Here is a 10,023-nt window from a genome sequence, read left to right as displayed (position 1 = left end):
GATTTTCCTAAAGGCACGTACATTATAGTGTTGTCGAAATCACTATTTTTGCTGCCATGAAATATTGAATATGAATCTGTCATTATTTGTAGTTTTTTTAAGACTTGATATCACAGACTCTGATTAAAAACAATTTGTATCATAAGTACATAAAAATGCCCTGCTGAACTGTAGAATTTTAATGTTTTGTTTCATAGATCACCGGAGTACTAAGTACATTCTTATCTTTACTCTTTCCTATCAGGTAGTGAAACTTGAGTTTGAAATTAGAAAGATTTAAAATTGTGCACGATCTTTTGTGAGTTTATGTTGTTCAAGGTAATTTTCGGTGCAGTTATTTTCTTTTCACTTGTTATTTTTTTCCTCTGTGTTACACGACCTTGTACTTTTTGTATTACCCCTTGACATCTCGTGCTTCTGTTTAAACCTTTTCCACCAATATATTTTATTTAAAACATATGTCATCTGTTTTAAATAAAATAGTCTCATTCCCGGAATTTGTTATACAGTTATTCATTTTAATATCAGCTTTTTTATAAGCATGTAAACTGCTTGGTCTCTTCACACAACTTATGTTTAGGACGGAATGCAGAAATATGTACATACATGTACCAGGTTATGGATATATAAGTACATGTTATGTGCTTTTGACCTTCACACGAATTCTTAAACATTCATAGATGTGCAAAGAATATTGTTGTCGTTGGGTTGTTGTCTCATTGACATATACCTCACATTTCTGTTTAGTCATAGCATCTGTGCCTTTTCAATTTATTGCAGAAAATATTAGCATAAACATTTTTTTCAAAACAGGAGAGGTGAAATAGTGATCACAGAATGAGAACATGTTATATTATAAAGAAGAAAACTGAAACAGATAAATATAAATAAGCACCATTGACAATTTGTTAAAGGACTGAAACAAACATAGATGGTGACCAATGTGAGCGACTAGTTTACAGTAGTAGAGTGGACATTTCTTGCTTCTTTTTCTACACATTTTGTCATTTCATGTAAACAATTAAATATGTTACTTTCCATGGAGAGGAAGAAATTTGTGAAACGAAATATTTTGCTATTTAGTACTGTCAAGATATATCACAGGCAAGGTTGGCAAAAAAGCGGTCAATACTAGTATTGACCATGCCAGTGGTAAATACCGGTATTTACCGGGAAATACTGGCAAATACTGGGAAATACAGGCAAATACTGGTCGATTGAAATTTTTAGTGGTCATTACTATAAAAACCACTATCTACTTGATCAATTATAATTACAATTAATAATTAATTTATATAGAAAGTGTTCAAATCATTTTTAATGCTTTCATTTCTAATTCTATTGTAAATTCAAACAGGGATCTACATTGATTAATGTGTACATAATATTATAGTAAAAGGTAAAAACTTTTTGTCCCTGCTTCAAATTTCCATTTCCAGCATGAAGAAGATTTTTAATCTCACAGTTAAATAGCTATAAACAGGAAATAATTTATTGTTTAAGGGAGTCTTCATATATCAATTGTATTACTTTCAACCCATGTACTGTCAACTTTTATTGGAGGCTGTTGTTTTAGTAATTAAATGTTCACACATAGCAATGCCAGGTGATAGGTAAAAAGACCCATGTAACTTCATTTACCTGTAGTTTTATTTACCTTTAATTTTAATTACCTGTAAAATCATGATTTTGAATAAAAATATATTGATTTAAACATGTTGAAATCAAATATAAATTTGTATATATATATATATATATATATATATATATATATATATATATATATATATATATATATATATATATATATCTCAAGTACAATGAAGTATGCAATATCATAATTCATAAAAACTAAATTTTAAATCAGTAAGAATAAGTGTTATATAAATGAATAAAACATATCAAGTTCATTAATTTTATAAGCTGACACATTATATTTGACTTTTTATCAAGATTTTACTTCAATTAATAGTAGAAACAACCATGAAAATTTCAATTGACCAGTATTTGCCAGTATTGACCACTTGGGGAGTATTGTCCGGGGCGGTAAATACCGGTAAATACCACTGGTAAATACCGGGGGCGGTAAATGATCACAGGGGTGTTGTAAGATAAATGAACAGTTTCACTTTTTTTACATTATGCTACCTTTATGCTACAAGGGTAGCATTTTCCATTCTCATGATGTACAAAGATATTATAGAGTGGCCTTCCAATGATAGTCATACATGTAAATCATTGTCTCATTAGCAATCATACTACATCATCATATTGTTATACATGTACATGTATGTAAAAACTATGTACATGTATAATTTGTAAACATAAAGAAGACAAAAGAAGTTGAACACAAGATATTTATTTGCTTTTTTATCCATCTGCACAACTGCCACTGTATCACTTCTGCTTCAAATTCAATAGATTGAATGCAGAGTCTTGTATTTGTTTTTAGTTCAATGGTCTCGCCATCAATTGCACAAAAATCGCATACACATGTACATCAAGTTTGGCATATGAACTACAATAGTACAAAAATGTATGGTGTTTTTACAGTCAGGATAAGCACATGTAATTTTCTCTCTTACAAAACCATTGTTAAGTATCACATTGATAGTAGTAATCAGTCCACTACATGACAGTGCCGTCACATTCGGATAAAGTCATCACTAATAGTTGTTCCTGTTTGCCAGGGATTCTTAATTTCAATCAGAAAGACTTGGGAGTCCTACATTCAGCACATGTATGATATTTTATCTCTTGTATGCTGCACTGTTAGGTAAATTTGATCAACATCTTTGTTCTTTTATAACGTGCAGGATCCTGTTAAAAAAAAAGCTGTCAGATACTGAATGTAAATATATATATAAAATTGTAAATGTCATCAAAGTGGTGGAAATAATGAAAAAAAAAACAATTTTTATACCCAAATCCAGTATTAGTATGTCTTGTGAAATTAAATCATGTGATGGTTACAATTTTTCTCTAAAGATGGACAAGTTTATAACCTGTAGCCATGGACAGGGGTCTGTCTTTATATTGAAGAAAATTAACATGACCGACAGCTTGAGTACTGATTTTTGATTGTAAATTGCATCAAAGTGGTTGAAAATCTGAAAAAAAAACCTATATATACACAAATCCAGTATGTCATAGGAAAGTAATGCAAGTACTGGGTACAATAATTCTCTGAAGATGGAAAAGTTTATAAAGTGTAAACAGACAGGGGTCTGTCTTGATATTGAAGCAAAACACCATGGCCTACAGCCTTAATACTGATTTTTAACTGTAAATTGCATCAAAGTGGTTGAAAATATGAAAAAAACAACCTCTTTATACCAATCCAGTATGTCATAGGAAAGTAATGCATGTGCTGGGTACAATAATTCTCTGAAGACGGAAAAGTTTATAAAGTGTAAACAGACAGGGGTCTGTCTTGATATTGAAGCAAAAAAAAAAAACATGGCCGCTATAATACTGATTTTTAATTGTAAATTGCATCAAAGTGGTTGAAAATATGAAAAAAACAACCTCTATATACCAATCCAGTATGTCATAGGAAAGTAATGCATGTGCTGGGTACAATAATTCTCTGAAGACGGAAAAGTTTATAAAGTCTTGTGAAATTAAATCATGTGATGGTTACAATTTTTCTCTAAAGATGGACAAGTTTATAACCTGTAGCCATGGACAGGGGTCTGTCTTTATATTGAAGAAAATTAACATGACCGACAGCTTGAGTACTGATTTTTGATTGTAAATTGCATCAAAGTGGTTGAAAATCTGAAAAAAAAACCTATATATACACAAATCCAGTATGTCATAGGAAAGTAATGCAAGTACTGGGTACAATAATTCTCTGAAGATGGAAAAGTTTATAAAGTGTAAACAGACAGGGGTCTGTCTTGATATTGAAGCAAAACACCATGGCCTACAGCCTTAATACTGATTTTTAACTGTAAATTGCATCAAAGTGGTTGAAAATATGAAAAAAAACAACCTCTTTATACCAATCCAGTATGTCATAGGAAAGTAATGCATGTGCTGGGTACAATAATTCTCTGAAGACGGAAAAGTTTATAAAGTGTAAACAGACAGGGGTCTGTCTTGATATTGAAGCAAAAAAAAAAACATGGCCGCTATAATACTGATTTTTAATTGTAAATTGCATCAAAGTGGTTGAAAATATGAAAAAAACAACCTCTATATACCAATCCAGTATGTCATAGGAAAGTAATGCATGTGCTGGGTACAATAATTCTCTGAAGACGGAAAAGTTTATAAAGTGTAAACAGACAGGGGCCTGTCTTGATATTGAAGCAACAAGAATGTGTCCTCAGTACACGAATGCCCCACTCGCACTATCATTTTCTATGTTCAGTGGACCGTGAAATTGGGGTAAAATCTCTAATTTGGCATTAAAATTAGAAAGATCATATCATAGGGAACATGTGTACCAAGTTTGAAGTCAATTGGACTTCAACTTCATCAAAAACTACCTCGACCAAAAACTGTAACCTGAAGCGGGACAGACGTACGAACGAACGGACGAACGAACGAACGAACGGACGCACAGACCAGAAAACATAATGCCCCTCTACTATCGTAGGTGGGGCATAAAAAAAACATGGCCGCTATAATACTGATTTTTAATTGTAAATTGCATCAAAGTGGTTGAAAACATGAATAAAGCAACCTATATATACCAATCCAGTTTGTCATAGGAAAGTAATGCATGTGCTGGGTACAATAATTCTCTGAAGACGGAAAAGTTTATAAAGTGTAAACAGACAGGGGCCTGTCTTGATATTGAAGCAAAAAAAAAACATGGCCGCTATAATACTGATTTTTAATTGTAAATTGCATCAAAGTGGTTGAAAATATGAATAAAACAACCTATATATACCAATCCAGTTTGTCATAGGAAAGTAATGCATGTGCTGGGTACAATATTTCTCTGAAGACGGAAAAGTTTATAAAGTGTAAACAGACAGGGGTTAAAAAATTTCATAACGTGCATGTCGGCCAAGCTTCCTTTATTATATACTGCAATTAAACGTTAATCGTCGCAATATTTTAACTAATAACTACTACAAACTGAATAAAACAAGGTAATTCATATGCGAAATTGAAATATGTACTTACATTATGCTGTTTTGAAATGCTTGATGTAAAATAAAAATCGAAGCGAGGTGGTGTACTTGTCGTGATAGAATAAAAATGGCGATCTCGTTAAAGTCTCGCGTGATGCGATGTTTGGATTAGATTTCGCTGACCACTGTTACAGTTGCCAATCTCTGTGTATATATGTCTCTGGTTCAAAATATTGATACGTAACAAAATTTCAGTAGTTTTGATACCTCTTGCTGATTTGTGCAACACAATTCTTTGACCGTGTTGATCAAAACTGACCATGTGAGCACTTTTATTCATAAATATATATACCAGCATACTAAATCAGCAAATTTTTTCAAATTTTTGTTTCCATAAATTTAGGGTGCCTTCATGTCCTCCTTTAATTCAAAATATTGTTACGTAACAAAATTTCAGTAGTTTTGATACCTCATATTGACTTGTACAACAAAATTATTTGATTGCATCAACTAAAACTGACCATATGTGCACTTAAATTTGTAAATCTATATAGCAGCATAGTAAAAGAGGGACGAAAGATACCAAAGGGACAGTCAAACTCATAAATCTAAAACAAACTGACAACGCCATGGCTAAAAATAAAAAAGACAAACAGAAAAACAATAGTACACACGACACAACATAGAAAACTAAAGAATAAACAACACGAACCCCACCAAAAACTAGGGGTGATCTCAGGTGCTCCGGAAGGGTAAGCAGATCCTGCTCCACATGTGGCACCCGTCGTGTTGCTTAAGTGATTACAAATCCGGTAAATAGTCTAATTCGGTAGGTCATATTCATGAAACGGAAGGGGATTGTAGTTACGACGTAAGGAACATATCCGATATCATTTGTGAAACGGTTATTCCATAACGGTCAACCAACTCGTGATGGCGTCCGTAAAATTTACGAAGGGATGATTTCAACTTCACCATTTGGAACTCTTGGTTTAATAGCTTCCTTGTGAGCAGCAAACCTCTATCAAGAAAATCATGATAGGAAATGCAAGCACGGGAATATCAATCAATCGGGAGATATATACCCCGTATGCAGGTGCTGCTGGAATGTTGCTACTTAGAAATGGAAAGTTCACAATTGGAAAGCTGAAATCATCTCTTTTGTCGTAAAGTTTTGTTTTCAACCGACCCTCATTGTCAATTTCTAGATGTAAGTCAAGATATGAAGCCGACTTAACTGTATCTGTAGTATCCTTTATCTCTAGTTCGATTGGATAGATGCGTTCCACATAGTCACCAAATTTTGAATTGTTTAGTGAAAGAACATCATCTATATAGCGGAAAGTAGAGTTAAAGGATATTGCTAACTTCTTATCTTTCTTCCTAAGAAGTTCCTGCATGAAGTCAGCCTCATAATAATAAAGAAACAAGTCGGCGAGTAGAGGGGCACAGTTTGTTCCCATTGGAATGCCGACAGTCTGTTGAAAAACACGTCCTCCGAACGTAACAAATATGTTGTCAATCAAGAAATCAAGCATCTTGATAATATCAGTTTCAGAGAATTTTTTGTTTGAATCAGAGTGATTCTTTACAAAGTAGGATTTATCCCTCCCTAAGACAAGATACTTGTATCTACGTTGGCCATTCTTTTTTATGAAGCAAAGTAATATCAACTCTTTCAATTTGTCTTTTAGTTTGGAATGTGGAATACTTGTGTACAGGGTAGAAAAGTCAAATGTTTTAATACTGTTACAAGATGAAAGAGAGTTAGATTGTATGTACTCTAAAAGATCTTTTGAATTTTTAAGTATCCACATCTGATTCACGCCACCTCTAGAATAGGCAGTTTCACAATAACTTTGAAGCCCGTCTTTGATTGCTGATAAAATAGATGTTAATAATTTAGAAAGAGGTTTCGTGGAGCACTTGGAAGACCCAGCAATATACCGTTGTTTGTAAGGACACTTATGTAGTTTAGGTATCCAATACAGTGATGGAAGATCCAGTTCTTCATCTTTGGTTGAAATTCCAAAGGAACATAGAACAGACCTATGATTATCCAGGATTTCCTCTTTGGTAAGTGTCGTGAGGGTATATGTTGAGTTACCAAGTGAATTGTCAATACCTAATTCGTTTATCAAGCAGTTGATGTAGTGACTTTTACACACAAAAACGATGTTATTTGGGGCTTTATCTGCAGGGACAACAACATATTTGTCATGGAGGTCGGATAGGTGTTTTGCAACATTTGGGTCTTTAAAGATTGACGTAGCATGGTTATTGATGGACCCATTCAGTTTCTGAATTCTGATTTGTATCAACGACCTCACTGCCTTAATCCATTCGGAAAGAGTGTCTACGTCTTCCTTCTCGCGCTTAGCCCATTGCCTGGCATAATCCTCGACTGAATCCATCAAAATTTTAAAGTTGTATTTCCAATTGATGGATTTAGGCTCACGATATTTGGGACCTTTCGATAACACATTTCGTAGAGAAGTGTTATTAACAATGTTAAGGTCACCGGTAATAACGTGGCCAGCAGGATTATATGTGAATTTGGAACTAGCACAAGTGCAATCAGGAGGTTTAGACTTGAAGTCGTCAATATCGAGATCCTGCAAAACGCGTTTGTAATTGAAAATTTTAGTTGCAATAGGTTTGGTATAGGTATAAGAAATTATTGGTACAGACTGGTCTTTGAAATAAGGAGGTATTTTCGATTGCACTAATTTATGATGAAGGATATTGCCTAGGTTGACGCCATCGAGACCTTTGTTGGCAAAGGAAAGATTAAGAAAAGATCTTTTCTCTTTTTCATCTTTTCCAATGCGAACTGGCTTGAAAAGTCTGTGACTTGCAATATCCGAAATTATAGCTTCAAGTTTGTATTGGTTTGAATGAGGGTTTGTAACAGTGGATTCCAAACATAAATTGAACAGAGAATGAAGTTTCGAAAGGGGTAATGAATAAAGTTTCGTGCGAATGTGATGAATACCTAACGGCTTTTGTATGAATGGCAGCAAGTCATTAATAGAGACATCATGCAGAGAAGGTGATGTATAATGACGATGACCATGACCATGACTGCGTCTACGTCGAGGAGTCGAGTTGAAAATATTCATCACATTCACCGAGTTACACGAAGGACTAGATAGAATACCTATACCATCAATTTTGTCATTGCAGCCATAAGGTGTTGCAGTTCCCAATTGTCTAATCCAGTAGTCTTCTTTTTGTCTACGGAGAGTCGTTGAAAGATTAGGATTGTTAGAGCTATGGTATATCTTTTCGATAATGCGAACTGTCATAGAAACGATGGAATGATCGGGCTGATTGAAATGCTGGTATAGAATGTCGTTAGCATTAAGGTTAATGTCTGATCTATGACCGCACATACGTTTGTTAAGCCTTCCTTTCGTTTCACCGACGTATACCAATCCGCAAAGGTTGCACTCTAATCCGTAGACGACATTTATCGATTTACAATTCAGATCATCGTAACTTCTGGTAAAATATGACTTCTTGGTCAAATTGCTAGTGAATTCAGCATCTGTAATTAAAATAGCACAAGTTTTGCAGCCTTTGGTCTCACATTTTGAAATGCGACAGTGTTGTACTGTGTCATCAAACACCAAAATGTCTTTAAGGAGAACTGAACATGGCTGCATATGTGTAATATTGCTATTGTCACTAGGACGATGATCTGAATGAGTCGTGTTTGAGATATTTGTCATGTCTGGTATCAGACGACACGTGTCCATGGTGATGTCTGTTTCGGACCTTTTTATACTGGGCGACGTCCGAGCCAGTTTCCTGTTAAATCAGCCATATTTGTTATGTCAGGATGCAATGTATAATACAATGAACAGCAATATTGCAATACAATAACAACAAATTTTTGTTCGCATAAATTTAGGGTGCCAGCATGTCCTCCTTTAATTCAAAATATTGATACGTAACAAAATTCTAGTAGTTTTGATACCTCATGCTGACCATGCTGACTTGTACAACAAAATTATTTGACCGCATCAACTATATTACTTTTTCATTAAAATATTATAAAGAGATAAGAAATGCATCAGACTTGCAGTTATTCTATTGAAGCATGCAAAACAAACAATTGATTAACTTGCTTGCTTTATTTGTTTGGATGTTTGTAAACAACAGGGGCCGGTTGTTCAACTTGTCGTTAGCACTAACGCTCCGTTAAATTTTGCTAACGTATCGTTAAAATTTAACGTCTCGTTAATCCTGTTGTTCATCTCATAGTTAGTTTTAACGCTCCGTTATAATGTTCTTAACTTGGGTGAAATTTAACGATGGTAGGTAGCAGCGTTAAACCATTTAACCAAGGTATAATTAGAAAATGGCTGCTTTGTTAATGCCACCACTGAGACCCAGAAAGGACAGAGTTTTTAGAGGAACTATTTCACATTTAACAAATTTAAATGATGAGGAACTTAGAAGGAGGTATAGATTTGGCAAGGACTCAATTGCTTACCTTTGTAATCTTCTACAAGACAGACTCAGGAGGCCAACTAATAAAGCAACAGCACTGACTGTTGAACAGCAAGTATGTATTGCACTGCGTTTCTATGCATCCGGCTCATTCTTGCAAGTTATTGGAGATACATTGGGAACAGTTTCTCGTGTTGTAAATGATGTGACAGATGCCTTGATTGACATTAAGGACGATTTTGTGAGTTGGCCTAGAGATGTGGATTCGATCAACAGGATAAAATGTGGGTTTTACAGGCAAAGCAACTTTCCGAATGTTTTGGGGTGCATTGACTGCACACATGTGAGAATACAGGCACCATCAGATGATGAACCATCCTATGTAAACAGAAAGGGGTACCACAGCATAAATGTGCAAGCTGTCTGTGATTTTGAAGGTATTTTAATCTGTATTTTGTCATTCCCTGTTTCGTCG

The 10,023-nt window shown here is 34.4% G+C and overlaps 1 long non-coding RNA gene across 1 annotated transcript; it reads right to left on the bottom strand.

The window, feature by feature from the left end:
• Positions 1 to 2,343: 2,343 nt before the first annotated feature.
• Positions 2,344 to 5,310, bottom strand: LOC143051248 (uncharacterized). Its single transcript, XR_012970671.1, has 2 exons — positions 5,143 to 5,310; positions 2,344 to 2,820 (listed from the first exon to the last, which is right to left on the bottom strand). It is a non-coding gene; the product is annotated as an uncharacterized LOC143051248 (long non-coding RNA).
• Positions 5,311 to 10,023: the final 4,713 nt, after the last annotated feature.

Source organism: Mytilus galloprovincialis, chromosome 11 (genome assembly GCF_965363235.1).
Source record: "Mytilus galloprovincialis chromosome 11, xbMytGall1.hap1.1, whole genome shotgun sequence".
Classification (NCBI taxonomy): Eukaryota; Metazoa; Mollusca; class Bivalvia; order Mytilida; family Mytilidae; genus Mytilus; species Mytilus galloprovincialis.
This window is presented reverse-complemented; position numbering and strand designations above follow the sequence as displayed.